The sequence below is a fragment of the Suricata suricatta genome, chromosome 5, assembly GCF_006229205.1.
Source record: "Suricata suricatta isolate VVHF042 chromosome 5, meerkat_22Aug2017_6uvM2_HiC, whole genome shotgun sequence".
Lineage (NCBI taxonomy): Eukaryota > Metazoa > Chordata > Mammalia > Carnivora > Herpestidae > Suricata > Suricata suricatta.
The window spans coordinates 54964581-54980551 of NC_043704.1; the positions used below are offsets into that span (position 1 = coordinate 54964581).

At 42.2% G+C, this 15971-nt stretch overlaps 1 long non-coding RNA gene across 1 annotated transcript; it reads left to right on the forward strand.

The window, feature by feature from the left end:
* The first annotated feature begins 1296 nt into the window (after positions 1–1296).
* LOC115292888 lies at positions 1297–2170 on the forward strand. The gene is made up of 3 exons (XR_003909206.1): positions 1297–1378; positions 1491–1607; positions 1988–2170. It is a non-coding gene; the product is annotated as an uncharacterized LOC115292888 (long non-coding RNA).
* The last annotated feature ends 13801 nt before the right edge of the window (positions 2171–15971 follow it).

Here is a 15971-nt window from a genome sequence, read left to right on the forward strand (position 1 = left end):
GTATCACAGTGCTTATCACCATGGCCTGGCCACTGCAAACAAATGCTTTTTGAATGATTGGCCAAGTGAGGATCCTTTACTGAAAGTCTCCTCCTTCTGGTCGCTTTATTTCCATCTTATGAGCTTTGTCAGGAACAAGGTTTCAGATGAGAATTTCTTTGTACCTTTTTCACTTTTTCAAGAGCTCACCTTATGAAGAGGCTTTCGGTTTGGCCTAGCTGCCTTATTTGAGAGTTGCCATCTGTGTTCATTCATGGCCTCCTGTGCTTAGGGCTGCAGAAAGTCTAAGCCTTTGCCGGTGATAGGCATGTCTTCAAGGCATACCGCATGGTGATCAGGAGCGAGGGCTCTGCAGTCACTCACTACTGAGGCTGCTCTTTTCTAGCTACCTTTCTTTGGACAAGCAACATCACCTCAATTTCTTCAACCAAAGAATGGGGATAATAACAGAAGGTAACTGATAGGTTGTCTTAAGTCTATAATGAGGCAACAAGTGTAAAATGATTAGTAGAATGCCTGACACAAACAAGTGCTTGATAAACATCAGCTTCTAACCATATGTTCCACTCAACCCCAGAAGGAAGGTCCAAATGCAGAGTTTTAGGTCTGGGGGAATTTCTGGGGAGGCATCTTTCCTGGTCTTCTGTCTCGCTTCTTACCACATACAGGTTACCCTACAAAACTTTGTGGTCCCAAAAGGTGGCAACAAAAATGTTAGATAAGCTTTACTTTCCACACTATTCATTTGAAGCCGTAAGCAGATCTGAAATTTCCAACCTGCAGTATAAAATTACTGATGACCATTATTTATGCTTTGGCCAGATGAATCATGTTTGCAATAACTAATAATATTTTAAAGGCGAGTCACTCTTTCCTAGAGTGTTGGTCTCCTCGCATTTGGTGACAGTTCAATACTGAGACCTTCTATGGGGACAGTAGGTGATACTAACCTTCTAAACAGAAGCCGCAGCAGGGTGCCAGGGTACCAAGAGGAATTTAACATTCCACTCCTACTGCCCTCCCCCACTTCCCGCTTCTGCAAAGTGGTTTTTAAATCAGAAGCACATCCCTAGCTCTCTGTGTAGGTGGTGACGTGGGAGGGGGTGAAATGCAACCTTTATTTTCCTGACTGCTTGTCATCCAATTCCCCATTTCCCTCTGCCTTTCATGAGTGATGAGGTCATCCCGCGCAGGAAAATCAAACTCCTATTTTTCAGACCCAATAAAGGCCGGCATTGTGTGTCTTGGTAAACACAGGGCAGACGGGCAGGGCGGCGGGATCACGAGTAGCCCGCCCTCTGGCGGTCGCAGGAGACGGTGCCCCGAGCTCCACCGCCCTGATCAACGGCAGGGAGGCGGAGAGGGTACGTGCTAAAATGTAAGTTAAAATTAGATCAATAGTCAACTTGGCTCTCTCAATCAATGCTTCGCAGGGCGAGCGTACAACCTGCTATTTATAAGCTAAACCCGGCATTATCTTCCTCTTTTAGGACGCACAGATCCATTACTGCGCGCCGCAGGGGAGAGGATGCTGCAGGGAGCTGATGCGTGCCACGTTTCAGCCCCGCGGCCTCCGCGAGGCTGCAGCCGGCGGCGGGCCGCACGAGGTGGGGAGTGGGAAGATACCGCCCGACCCGGCGGCCCCACGGCTCTCGACGGGACTCCTTCCCCAGCCTGCCCGCCCATTCCTTACCACCACGGAATCCCTAGGGTTTACGCGGGGCGGGGGTGGGGGTGGGGCGCTCACGCAAACCATCATCAGGGACCCTCCCGCCGATGCAAAGTGCACACTGGCCACGTCTAACCTTTCAGGGCTTTACTGCCTGTTGACAGACGTTTCCAGCCTAGCTTCCCCAAGGGACTTCATTACTCAGTCCTTGTTCAGACAACCCTTGCTGTAAATAGCTGCACCCTCCCTCCACCCCAGTCCAAGCACCGAAGGGGATGGGTTTACAACAACCTGTCTGATCGCTTTGTGTTATTTCAGGCCTTGGTGAAATGGACTTGCGCTCCATCCAGTCCCTGACGTGTTACGACAACAGGGCCTTCCCAGGCCCATTGCCCCGGTGGGTGGAAGTCCTCTCCTATACAGGAAGCAATGTCCACAGCCAGTGTTTGTGTGGATGTTGGCAAACTGTTTGCAGTTTTCGAAGGATGCTACAGGGGAAAAAAGGGCACAATTTAATATAAGACAACCACCTCAGAAACACAAGATCAAATCATATTTCTGGGGAAAAATATAGGCATTCTAGTCTTAGATATGTATATAACATATTTTATATTATATATAGGTATAATAGTTTCTTAATTGTATATAGTTATAGTTATATAGTTCCTTAATTGTTGCTTTTCTCTCTTTTTTTGCAATATCTTTAATAAGCATGCACTACCCTTAAAGAGCCAAAGAACTTTAATAGTCGCTTACATGCACATTTGGTGTATTTATAGAATTAATTTATTGTTTGACACACAAGGATTTTGAACTAAAGATAGACACTGCAGCGTTCTTCATTTAGAAACAACCTTTTTCCTCCTCTTCAAATTCTTGTTGGCTTACCACCAAAATCTATCCTACATCTGTCCCTCTCCCCACATCTAGCTGGCTTCTAGCTTAGTTACAAGTCACTATTCCTTATTCTTTACCTGGATTGCAAAAATAGCATCTCTTCTGGTCTTCCTGGAATCCCTCTCTCTCCCCTTGCAGCCTACCCACTCCACATAGCAACCAGATTGCTCTTTTTAAAGTGTAAATCAGATCACATCTCCTCTCTTTCTAGAGGCTTCTTTGGCTCCCCATTGTGCTCCACTTAGACCCCCAATTTTTCACAGGAGAGCAGAACGTGGGGTGTGGTCTGGCCCCACCCACCTTTGCTGGGCTCTCAGCTCCCTCACTTCTCACGTTCTGTCAGCACGCTTCTCAGAGGCGCCTTCTTTCTGAGCCTCGAGCCCACAGACTCGGACCGAGCTCCTGCTCTTCACGCTCGGCAGAATGCTCTCTCAGAAGCTCTCCTCCAAGCCCGGGTCTCATGCCGGCCTCAGCTCAGATAACAGAAGCCTTAGCCGACCGCTTCTCCTCCAGAACTCATTATCACATTACCCTATTTTATTTGCAGCACAGCGGTTAACTGAGATTCATTGTTTATCCTTTGGGTTATGAGATTATTCTCCCTTTTCACACATTAGAATGTAAGCCCTATGAAAATCAGTTATTGAAAAAATTTTCTTCTCTCCTGCTTGGTTGGGTTCTAGAACTGTGCCTGGCCCACAGATGTTATTCAATATATATTTATTGTATAAGTTACTGGGTGTAATTTTCTAATACATATAGAATTATGCATATTCTGCCTTGCATCTTATAGTCATTTTTATGCCCCTATGCTCTCTCCTTTCAAGTGTGAACTCCTTGAGGCAGAATCATGTTCAGTTCATTTTATTCTTCATGGCTTTATGGAGTCTGGCACATCACAGGTGTTTAATATATTTATTAGATTGAATTGCAATAAGTGAACGGTTAATAAGCTGATACAATATGACTTTACCCCACATCTAGCTTTCCCCCAGGAAAATGAAAATATATTTTGATAACCAAAGGGAGAGATTATTGCTTTGATCCTTATAACACTACACAGACACACACACACTTGCTTTCAATATTTCAAAGAATGCTCATATCCATTATTTTATTTGATCTTAATACCAGCTCTGTGATCTACACTTTACAAATGCATAAACCAAAGCTCAGTGGCATAAAGGGACCTGCTCAAGCTTGAGCAGCTAATATGAAGCAGAGACAGGAGCCTGTTAATTTCAAATACCTACAAATATGGTTACATAAAAGCACACATACATACATGTCCACACTTGCTGGCATTTTTTTTATCTCCACCACACTCATGGTTTGGACCAAATGGAATCATAAATACAAAGTATCTTGAATGGAAGGTGGCATGTGACAGGCTTCCAGTAAATGACCATTCATTCCTTCCTCGTGCCTACACTACGGGTTGCCATAATCTTTCCATCCCAATAAAGAGGAATGCGTCTGTCTTCACTTTGTTCTTTTTATTACTAGACTAATTTCCAGGATTCTTCTTATTGTGAAATAATCATGCATAATACTAATTGGATGCTTTCGCAGATATGAGCAATAACAAATGAATTTTTGCTAACTGGCAACCTATTGCTCTTTCATCTTTTACTCAGAATACAAATCGATGAAAAATATTTGTGAATACCTACCAGAGCACAGCTTAGCCTAAGTTATATAGTTAGTGTCAATGAAGAAACATTAAAAATGACAAAGTGTGTTTGTTAATCATGAACAAACACTAAACAGAGCACAGACAGAGGGGTTAAGTAACATATAAAATTAGTTTTACAATAGGCAAAATAAATCAAGAGCTTATTCTGACCATTCATTCATTTATTTATTGGGCATTTTTTATCTGCCAGGCACTGTACTAAGTATACTAATTGATGAGGTCTCTACCAGTATAGATCTAGTAGAAAAGATAGACTTAAACCAAATAACTGCACAACAGAGATCAATGTTGTGAGAAGGCAAAACAGGAAAAGCTGATGTGGGAAATTCAGGGGAGAACCCCTTGAGGAAAGGATGGCTGAGCTGAGTTATGTCTCGAGTTCAGTACCACCGACGGTTACTAAAGAAGGGAGAGGCAGAAGAAATGATCGGACAAGTAAATAATAATAATGGTCACTAACTTAACAAAAGTTTGTTTATTTTGAGAGAGAGAGCTCGCGTGCATGTGCGTGTGTCGGGGAGAGGCAGAGAGTGAGGGAGAGAGTAAGAATCCCAGGCAGGCTCTCTACTGTCCGCACAGAGTCCTACGTGGGGTTCCATCTCATGAACGATGAGATCATGACCTTATCCCAAATCAAGAGTCAGAGGTTTAACCAACTGAGCCAGGGAGGCACCCCCAACTTTTAAATTATTTTACTTACTAAGTATTTTTAAGTGCCTACTATGTGCCAGGTAGTTGCCTAGTTGCTACCCGACATAGCAATGGTCAAAGACAAAAATCCCTGCCTTCATGGGCTTATATTGTAATGGGAGAAAACACAACAAACTAATGAAGAATTTTAAAAGAAAATATATTAAATGGTGATTTCTTCTAAGGAAAAACATAAACCAAGGAAGTAAGTCAGGGAAGTGGTGAAGAAGTGAGTCCCATATGCCTTCACTGAATAACACATTTGAGCACGACCCAACGGTGGTAAAGGAGCAAGGCGTGCCGATCTGAGGTGTGGGGTGGTGATTGCAGAGGGAAGAACCTTCCAGGAGGAGGACTCTGTCAGTACAATATACATGACTAATTTGAGGATGTGCAAGGAGGCAAGTGTGTCCAAAGTAAGTGGAATAAGGTAGGGGGTAGCTAGTAGGTGAGTTGAGAAGAGATAATGGATCTTCATGGACCTGGTAGATGATTATAAAGCTTTTGGCTTTACTCCAGGTGCAGTGGGAAGACACTAAGCTTTTGAGCAAGTGATTGACCTTATCTGATTTATGTTTTAATAGTCTCTCCAGCTGCTGTATAGAGAGCACTCATGTTCCAGGCAATGTGTTAAGTGTCGTAACAGATGATCTCATTTTTCTCTTCACAAGTCTGAGAGGTACCCATTGTATAGGTGAGAAACCCAAGGTGTAGGAGTTTAAATACTTACTCAAGGTCATGTTGCTAGTAAATGACAGTGTTGGAATTGAGAGCCAAGGAGTGTGATTCCAGCACCCAAGCCACTAACCACAATAGCAGAGTCCGTCCCTAAGAGAGACGGGGATCAGGGATGTTGTTAATGACAGTAACAATAATGCCTATTACTAATTGGGGGCTTTCTAGTCTAGTCTGTTAATATTTTTTCCCATTAGTTTTGTTTCATTCCCATAAAAACCCTTTGAGATAAGTATCATTGCTCTTTTATTACATATAAGGGAACCGAGGCCCAGAGAAGTTATGTAACTTACCTACGTTCAAACAGTTTATAATTAGATGCTAGAATTCAAACCCCGGGCACTTCATCTTTAAAGCCCTTGCCTGACTCCTTCCAGATAAATATATTAAACTTTAAAATATATTTATGACAAAGGGCCTATGGCTGAGTCTTGTGTTTAAAAAAAATTCATTTTATCTTTCTTTGTTGATTGGAGTGCTTAGTCCTTGTATGTATAAAATTACTGACATAGTTTAATTATTTCTACTTGCTATTTTTCTATATTTTTCATTTATTCTTTGTTCTTTTATGCCTCTTTTTTTAACTTCTTTCATAGTATTTATTTTCTATTTTTCTCCATTAGTAGTTTCTTATTATATAGTCTTGATTTTCTTATAGCTTTTTTCCTAGAAAATTATTGTGCTTTCTTAGCTTCCCATATATATTGTACATTAACATTTTTTTTCCACTTCACAAGTAATTCAAGAAACCTGCAATAATTTAATCTAATTTAGAGCTTTTCATTCTTTGTGATATATCTAATATTTGATTCCTACATTATATACTCACAAATCTTACCTTATTTTTGTTTTAAAAAGTTGATATTAAAAAAATGTGTACACATATTTATTGTTTATACTGCTCCTTATTTCTCCCCAAAGTTTACTATTTCCATCCAAGATTATTTTCCTTTGGCCTGAAAGTTTTCTTTTAACAAATCTTACAGTGCTTCTGGAGCCAAACTCAGTCAAAGTTTCTTTGTTGGAAAATACCTTTATTTTGGCTTAACTTTTGAAGTACATTTTGGCTTGATGTCATTTTGTTTGGTGTTGCATTTTTCTTTCAGATCTAATGATGTTAAAGCATTGTCTTCTAGTTTCCATAGTTTTTATTGAAAAGTGAGCCATTAGTCTTTTTGTGACATTAAACAGCATATATCCCTTTTCCCTTTGGTTCTTTTCAAATGTTTTTCTTAGTCTTTACTTCTCAGCACTTTGAATATGATGTCCCTAAATGTGGTTTTCATTGTTTTTATTCTTCTTAGTGTTCTCTGTTCCCCTTCCTTGAATTTGTGAGTAGAGTGGATATCGTTGATAAATTTTGGAAAATTCTCACTTGTTATCTCTTTAACAGTTGTTCTTTTCCAGTCCCCTTCCCCTCTCCTTCTTGGACTTCAATTATACATGTGTTGGATTTCTATTTATTTTTTATTGTGTAGCACATGTCTCATATTTTATTCTGTTCTTTTTACTCTCTTCATCCACCTTGTGTTTCAGCTTGGGCTGTTGTTTTTAAAAAATTATGTTGCCTCTAAATTAAAAATTCTATGGTCTATGTACTCTTAAACTTACCCAATTAATTATTCAAGTTAGATAATATATTATTGTATTTTTTCAAATCTAGAATACTCATTTGATTTTTTTAACAATTTCAATTCTCTGTTGAAATCCTTAATCTTTTAATTCATTTCCCCTCTATTTTTAATATAATAATCTTAATTATTTTAAAATTCCTTTCTGCTAATTACCACATTTGAATTATTTGTGGGTATTCTTGTATTATTTGAGTTTTTCCTCTTGATTATCAATCACATTTTCCATTTCCTTGTCACATTAGTAATTTTGAATTGTATTATAGAAACTGGGTATCAAAAACAATCCAGAACAAAACAAAAAAAATCTCAAAACATGCAGATGAAATCTTCTACCATCAAGGGCTCCTCCCTTCCTGTGGTAGGCAGACAGTGGGGATTGAGCTGGGTGTGAGGTTGAGTTGCAGATTTGGGTAAGTTTTAGTAGATAAACTTGTTGCCCCCTGGGTTGTCCCTGTTCTCAGCAAAGGGGATCTTTGGGCTTTTAACAGGAAGCCTAGAAGCTCCTTGTATCCTTAACTCTAACAGTCCTGCTCTTCAGAGTTTATCACTATCACCTCTCATTGTTGAGCTAGGCAGGATTTGAAAGGCAGGGAAGAGAAAGTAAAGAATTATTGATGAGATGGAACTCTGGAACCAACAGCACAGAGACCCGTCCCTTCCCAGGATGCTCCTCACCCTTTTTCCAGCACACCTGGTGACTGTGGTCAGCCCTCGCCATGCACACGGGCTAGGAAGAATCATCTGAAATTGCAAAGAGTCAAAAGCACAGGAAGGTACTTTAAAATAAATATGAATTTTTATATATACTCTCTAATATGGTAGTAGTATATTTAAGGTTTGTGGCACTTTGTTCTTTTCTTTAAAAAGTTTTTCTTTAAGTTTATTTGTTTAAGTAATCTTTACAGCCATCAAGGGGCTCAAACTCATGACCCCAAGACCAAGTCACCCATTCTTCCAACTAAGCCAGCCAGGAACCCCTGTTCTTTCCTCGATTGCACTGTTTTATCTCTACTTGAGACTAGAAGAGAGGTTGCTAAGCAATTTAACAATGTAAACAAGGGGATGGCGTTCAGGATCAATGAGGAATAGGACCTTCAAACTTCTTAGAAGAACAAACTGCATTTGATGACATTATCACATTATTGTCTCCATGCAAATGTGTGCTATTGGTAAATGAATCACATCTCTTCATTAAGGAAGGACATCTTATTTATCATCCTGGTAGCGATTTCTGTGACAAAGAAATCCCCATTTACTTAAAATTGTCCACTATTGATAATAGCTAACATTTTTTGAGTACTTGCTGTATACAGGCCTTTTCCTAAGCCAGGAAGCTTAGGAAATGCAAGCTTTTGCATTTCGTCTTTACAGTAAGTTGTATGCGGTAGGTACATACTATCTTTCTTCTTTTTAACAAGTGAGGAGACTTGAGACTTAGCAAGGTTAAGTAACCTGCCCAAGGATGTATAATAAAGGATGGAGCTAATTCAGTCTGGCCCAAATCCCCATGGGCTGATGGTTTTGTGCTTATTAAAATGATCTTTCAACTGCACCAAACTCTAGTGGTGCAAATCTTTCTTTTTCGGTGATGGTCAACTAGTGGCTTTGTTTCCAAACAAGTCCATTCCTTCCTTCTGCTCTGCTCAGCCAGTCTCCTTAGGAACCAGTCTTCTCTCTCAGTTCGTGGTGGTCAAGCTGAGTTGCCTAAAACATCAAAGAAGGAAATGAACAGTTTTGGGAAGCAAGACTGACCTGCTATCTTCTTTGCAGCAGCCCCCTGGAGGGGTTCCAGCATATCCCTTACTATTTGCATAGCCTAAGGTTATTATTCAGTGTTCCTTATCTGTAAAATTGGAATAATATTCCCAACCTTGCCAAGTTGTTGGGGAAATGAAGTACTGTATGTGAAGTGCAAGCATAAGATTGTATGTGTCAAATGCAAATTCCCTTTTCGTTCCTGTTTCTATCTTTTATGCATCCTTATGGGAGGGATATCTCTCTTGAAAGTTAGCACCTTGTCTAGGAGATATTTGAGCTCCTCGTTGACATCCAGACTTTGCATATAACTGGGAGAAGTTTGTGAGAAGATTGTGAGTCATCCTCCCTCCCCACCTCACCCGCCCCCAACAAAGAAATTCCATGGTAACACACCCAAGAAATAGAATTCGGGATTCCTTCTCTTCCTCTGGAGTCATCTGAAGTTGATTAGCCCTCCTCACCTGGGGGCCATTTTTCTTCTGTATAAATTTGTCTTTGTGACAAACCGAAGCCACTGACCTCCAGGTGGAGCTCCATGAAAGAGAGACAGAGGGGAAAAGAGGGAAAAAACCATGTTGGCACCCTAGAGAAGCTGATAGCCTAAGAAAGCCACAATGAAATGTAAAGATGGTGTGTGGTCCTTAGCGGATTTGTAGGGAAGAGAGGGACATGGGAATGGATTCGGCCAGTTTAATTCCACAGGAATTTGGAGAGGCTGCCAACATGCTCAGCCAAGGGTGCGAGAGACAGGACACATGGTCTAAGGAGCTGGCCGTCTCAGGGAGTGGCCGCACATGGATCGGAGGAGGGACAGCAAAAGACCAGTTATATCCCATGGTAAACTGTGATGCAGTTTAGGACGTGGCTTCACAGGTGAGAGAAAGGCTATTGTTGTTTTCTGCGTGCTGCTGTATTCCAGGCACTAAATTAGGTAAGTTAAATAGACCACCTCATCTAATTTAACTCTGAAAACAAACCTTTGACATGAGCCCATTTTGATGGTGAAGAAATCGAAGCTTAAAGAGATTAAATCTGCCCAGAATCCAACAGCAAGTGAGCTAGAGGATTTCAACATGGATCGGTCTGAATACAAAACCCGTTCTCTCAGAAGGCCTAGAGCCACTTGCTAACTGTAGGATCTAGCCTTCCTGTGCCTGTTTCCTTGTGTGGTGAATGGGAATAGTGATGCTATACTAGAATTCTTTGGGAGTTAAGCTTTGCGTGAATCCTTGTCTCTGGCAATGGGTACCTCAGTTTAGTTTCTACTAACGGGTCATCTTTGTACCCCAGTCATACTCCAGATGTTCAGACCACGGTGACACTGACTCCAGGGAGGGGTGGCAGTGGAGAGGGACAATTCTCCCAATTACTTCAGCTTTGTCTCATCTGTTCTGAAGCCTGATTGTTCTGTTTTCTTAGATCCAGTGGGACTGTCCCCAACCTTACAATAATCTGCAACCTTCATTCCTCCCTGTTTTCTGAGCTCAACTGAGCCTGTGTTACCTGCAACTAACAGATAGATCCGTGACCAGAACAAATACTTTCCTCGTGGACTTATTGTGAGGAATCCATGAGATAAGGGAAATTACAAAAAGCAAATGGCTGAGACCATAGCTTTTTATCACAGTAAGTAAAATAGCAATTTGTCCTTTATAATTGGATTCTAAGATTTTCAGTTTATGGCATGCTTCATTACATCAAAAGGAAGATGTGCACAAATATCACTTGCTCTTCTTGCCAGGAGGAATCAAAGTGGCGAGCAGTCATGTCATACGAAAGAGGCACAGCCCTCAGGTTCTCTGTGTTGGGGGCTGAGTGGCCATAGGCTGGTCATCTGGTAAGCACGTTAAATCAGGTTTCCACTGGTTCCAGTTCGTACCCTGTAGACTCTTCCAGAGGGCGTTGTAGATGGCTGGACTGAACACTAACCCGCGGCTGCCTGGTTTGCTGGTCAGCCACGCCGCTGTCTCTCCTCGGGTGAGGGTCCTGAGAGGGTCTGTGGTTGAATTTCAACACGCTCTCACACCAAGGAGACTTCAGACTTGATTTGGTTCCATTGCCTCTACTGGTCATGTCTCTCAAAATGGCCAGACTGCATAGGCACACAAACACAGCTTGAGAATACAAAGCTACTTTTTTTAAAGAAAAAAAAAATTCACACTGGACATTTTAAGACTGGGTTATTTAGTATCACAAATGCTTTGCCTTTGGGCGGATGACTCAGTAGGTTTGAAGAGCTGGCCAGGAACAGCATACTTTCTGCTGGCAGTCTTATTTGTCACAACGTTGCACATCGCTTTATTTATCATGGACCTCAGGATTCCGGGTCTTCGTTTCTTTCTGGATAACTTCAAAACCTCTTGGATGGAGGCGAAGCCGTCCTAACCCGATTCTCTTCGCTGACCGCCTCCACATGCACTCCTCATTCTCTGCTCTCTCTGCAGATGCCTTTGCTTCACTCCACCCTCCAGGCAGTCAGCAGAGGAAGCAATTTTTTTAAGTGAGTTTTCCTCCATGGCTGCTTTATTACTTAAGTCTGACCATGTAAATCACCAGTAAGAAGGTGGCCTTTGGGTGAACTTCATTCTGAATCTCAATTGAGTGGTGCAAAGATGGTCAGTATAATTTCCTGCTGCTTTTCATGAATCTCACTTTTCTCAGATTTTGTCCATTATTAGGCTCAGCTATGAACTTTTAAATTTTTTTATACTTTTAATTTATTTTTGAGAGACAGAGAGAGACGCGTGCATGGGAGGGTCAGAGAGAGAGAGGGAGACACAGAATCTGAAGCAGGCTCCAGGCTCTGAGCTAGCCGCCAGCACAGAGCCCGACATGGGGCTCGAACCCACTAACCGTGAGATCATGACCTGAGCCGAAGCAGGACACTCAACCGACTGAGCCACCCAGGCGCCCCATGGATCAGCTATGATCTTTTAAAATGAAGTGCTTTTTGTTTGTATCATCAAGGGTCCCCCCCCTTCCCACCTCTACAGCTCTCTGCAATAAAGCAGCAGGTCAATGCTTTCTCTGGAAGAATTTTGGAAAAGGTTCATGGGAGAGCATCTGGTGCCATCTACATACTATGATACCCTTTAATGCATACGATGTCTCGGAAGAGAATCTGAATCCTGCTTTGTGGCTGGTGTCCTTTTACTGCCAATGTCTTCAGGAAAAGAAACTGCACCATAATCTGATATCAGTGGATGACATTGTAGGCACCACACAGAAATCTGTTTCTGGAGCAGCCTTCTGCGCCGTGGGTGGAGGGGGTGGGGAAGTGGCATTTTCCCAGTTATCTGCTCTGTTGCTAGAATCGCGGTGGCCACAGGTCAGGTAGGGCCTACCCGGACCAGATACCTATTTACAACCACACTGGTTGGGTTAACCCAACCATTTAAAGCCTACCGAGCTTGTGGATGTTAAATATAGGCAAGTATAAAATGACAGTGAACCTTTATCCAGTATTTACTGTATGCCAGACATGAATCCTATCTCATCTGATCATCTGAGCAAACCCTGAAATCATAATCACAGCTACGGTTTACTGAGCTCTTACTAGGTGCCCCCAAACAAATTTATTTACTTAATCCTTCCAATAATCCTGTGATGTAGGTATGGCTTTTCAACCCATGTTATAAACGAGGAAGCTGAGCTACTCAGAGAGGTTAGGTGACTTGCTCAAGGTCACAGAGCTGGCAAGCGGTGATGCCGAGATTCACACGGAACAGTCTCATCTCAGATCCCATGTGATTAACTACAACCACCTCTGCAAAGATCCTTGAGGAGCCAGGGAAAATTTCCAGTTCCTTCCATGACTAAGGGAGTAGTGGCTGCCAGGACACCTCTGCCCTCAGGCTCTGCAAGTTCTCACTGTGGCCTCTGCACCGTTTTTGCCACAGGCAGCCTGTGCTGGAAGGGTGGTGGCTTTTGTTGGGGCCCTGTTACTACCTGCAGATTTGTCTCCATCTCTGCTGGTGTAATTCTTCAGATTTCCCTTTAAGCACAGCCTTTGTCTGTTGATTTCTACAGCGATGGCCTCCTCCAGCACCTGCCGCAGTATACCTACCTCTGATTGCCAAGACACGCCTCTCTCCGGGATTGTTTACCTGGCACCATGGCTCTGTCTGCTCAGGCTATGCCCTCCATGCCCTGTCTGTGTTCCTCTCCTCTATTAGCATTCTCTGCCGCATGAAGGCAGAATGTGAAAACAACCACATTTCTCTACCTTAGCTAGGAAGAAACATGTTAATACTGGGATTTCAGCTAAAAAGGGACTGTCCCATTGAGCACCTCTATGATACAACTAAATCTCCCTCAGTAATATTAGCTCAGGAGTGTTCTGATTAGTTTTAAAGATTTTCTATCCAGTATCAAGTAGGTTACCTAAAAATAGGAGTCCTGCGTTCTACATGGAGACAGAGCAGTAGAAAGGCCTGGCCGTGGACTTTGGACTCAGCGCACTGGATTTGCCTTTCAGGTCCAGCACGCACCAGCTGTGTGGCTTTTGACCACTTCCCTGAACCTCTCTGAGATTTTTTTCTTCCATAAAAAAAAAATTATAACTCCTGAGAGAACTCTTTGAGGATTAAGAATGATAGTAGATGTGAGATTTCTGGTATAGACTAGATATGCAATTGTTTTATTTTTCTTTCATCAGATCGCCTATTTTGCCAATATCTGTGACACTTCTCTCTGGAGCTCATTTTAAAAATGAGGTATGAGGACAAGTTGACTGTCAGAGCCCTTTCAGGTCTAAGTGTCTCCTATGTGAACCTTTGTAAACGCGCCGAGTCCTTTTCTGTGTTGTCCTATTCTGTCTTCTGTAACAGCCCTTTGAATTAGGTCCCAGTATGATGCACATTTAACAGATGAGGAAACTGAGACCCAAGGGTAGTGAGTAACCGGTCAGAATGAGTAACTGACTTAATGTGCAGTCAGATAGGAGAGGAGGATTTGAACCCAGTTCAGTGTGCTGAACTGTAGGGCTCAGACCCAGACCCGATAGATCCTTGGAAAGTGGCTGCCCAGCAATGGCTGTTAGTGGTCAGGAGCATTCAAACCACGTAGCACCTATGCTATGCTGTGGCTGGAGGCGTCCTGCCCAGCAGGTTTATCAACAGGACGTAAATCCAGGAAGATGGGAATTTCATTGGAAAGACAGGCCAGCGCCACACACAGGACACAGGCAGATAATAAAGATTTTCCGAATTGCTGAATCGTATTAGATTCAGCCATCTAACCAACCTGGACAGATACGTAAGACGGTGAGCACCAAGCCTGAATTGACTGCTGAATGACATCTTTGGCGAGCACATCTGTGTCACTTTTAGGTGATACCAGGGCTCCTTCTGGAGCAGCCTCACTCTCGTATCTAATTTCTGGCTGGGAATAAGCTGTGGGCTCAGCAACCAGCTAACCAAGCTTGTTAGGACTGTGCTTCCAAAAAGGGAGCCAAAAAGGGTGCTCAGGAACATGTGAGGGCTTGGAAGGTATGATGTTTCCCTGTCATCAGAGAGAAGGAAACACCATTCACAATAATTTGAAGCCTATCAAATGTTTAAACTAATTTGCATACACAAATACATGGATGTTGAAGTGTGCGATACCCCCATTTGGCTCTGTTTAAATGTTCTCTTCCTTGCTGATCTCAAATGCAGATTCAAATCATGGCCGTATTCAACTTTCCCATGTAATTTGCCTAAAACACCAGATACTGACTCCTGGCAATTGTAATGGTATATCTTTCAGCAACCCACAGTGGCCTTACAATTATCTGTTGGTAGAAAGCTAATGCTTTCTTTCTGGGCTTTGTTACCTTTTTTTCTTCCTTCTGCAGATATAATGGGTTATAATTTAGCAACGTTACAGATACACTCGTGTGCTTAGGTGATTCTAATATGTTATTTTCTTTAACTTATTGAATAAAAACTCACCCATCAGCAGTGTTTCAGATCCAATTGAATTTTTATTTCACTTTAAAACCTTAACAACCACCAGGAAAATTGTGCAGTAAGAACACGAGTGGCAGCCAACATCTTTCATCAAAGAAACTCAGAATACTTCCCAAACATTAATTAAATCCTGCCACATCATAGATGAGTTGTATGCTTCTTTTTTTCTTAAAAAAAAAAATCAATGCAAGCAAGTAGGTGACAGATGTGCACAGCAGAAGAAAATGAAAACTTCTTGAGGAAACAAATTTGAGTTCTCAAGTACCAAGGGCATCTACTGTCTCTTAATAAAATGATGTGCTGGTCCCTGATCACATTCAACTGCTCTTCGTACATATAGAGCTGTTGATCCAATCTTTCTCTCTATGAGCGTTATTCTCTTGGCACAGGCAGAAGCATTTACTTGATTTTGTTGCAGTCAGGCAGGGGAAGGTTCTGGCCTACAGGGAAACCTTAACAGTTTCTAAGGTAACAAAAAAGTTGGAAACTTTCCTGGTGTCACACCCCATGCACCTGGATTACTGGGAACTGAAGGATTCTAAGCCAAGTTGAGTCCCTTGCAGTTATCAGGAACTGTGGGATGAGAGTTGGGGCATAGACCTGGCTTGGAGCTTTGAGGACACACAAGGAACTGGGATGCAGGGAAACATAAATTCGACTTGCCACTCCCATCACCACTCACCCTTGCAGCTCTCACAAAGAAAGCTAAATTACTAAGCATGAAGTTGCAGAGTCCTTTTCCCAGAAATCCTCTGACTCACCCAAGCAATAGTACCACCCTTAAAGTAGATGCTGTCTACAAATTTGCTAGCGTTTTGGGTTGTCCTTGAGTCTGGTTTAATTGCGCCAATCCTCATCTCCCTAGACATATCAAATCATACATCCTGGTATCTTATGGTTTCATGCCTACTGTATTCAATATCTTGGATATGTCTTCTTCC